The following is a 941-nucleotide window of genomic DNA, read 5'->3' as shown; positions in this document are numbered from 1 at the left end:
CCCAAAGGCAAGGGAATTAAAAGCAAAAATAAATGACTGGGACCTTATGAAGATAAAAAGCTTCTGCACAGCAAAGGAAACAACCAACAAAACTAAAAGGCAACCAATGGAATGGGAAAAGATATTTGCAAATGACATATTGGACAAAGGGCTAGTACCCAAAATCTATAAAGAGTTCACCAAACTCCACACCCGAAAAACAAATAACCCAGTGAAGAAATGGGCAGAAAACATGAATAGACACTTTTCTAAAAAAGACATCCAGATGGCCAACAGGCACATGAAAAGATGCTCAACGTCGCTCCTTATCAAGGAAATACAAATCAAAACCACACTCACATATCACCTCACGCCAGTCAGAGTGGCTAAAATGAACAAATCAGGAGACTATAGATGCTGCCGAGGATGTGGAGAAACGGGAACCCTCTTGCACTGTTGGTGGGAATGCAAACTGGTGCAGCCACTCTGGAAAGCAGTGTGGAGGTTCCTCAGAAAATTAAAAATAGACCTACCCTATGACCCAGCAGTAGCACTGTTAGGAATTTACCCAAGGGATACAGGAGTGCTGATGCATAGGGGCACTTGTACCCCAATGTTTATAGCAGCACTCTCAACAATAGCCAAATTATAGAAAGAACCTAAATGTCCATCAACTGATAAATGGATAAAGAAATTGTGGTTTATATACACAATGGAGTACTACATGGCAATGAGAAAGAACGAAATATGGCCCTTTGTAGCAACGTGGATGGAACTGGAGAGTGTGATGCTAAGTGAAATAAGCCATACAGAGAAAGACAGATACCATATGGTTTCACTCTTATGTAGATCCTGATAAACTTAACAAACCCATGGGGGAGGGGAAGGAAAAAAAAAGAGGTTAGAGTGGAAGACAGCCAAAGCATAAGAGACTCTTAAAAACTGATAACAAACTGAGGGTT

The sequence above is a fragment of the Herpailurus yagouaroundi genome, unplaced genomic scaffold, assembly GCF_014898765.1.
Source record: "Herpailurus yagouaroundi ecotype Mexico unplaced genomic scaffold, PumYag 180, whole genome shotgun sequence".
In the NCBI taxonomy this organism is placed as follows: Eukaryota; Metazoa; Chordata; class Mammalia; order Carnivora; family Felidae; genus Herpailurus; species Herpailurus yagouaroundi.
This window is presented reverse-complemented; position numbering follows the sequence as displayed.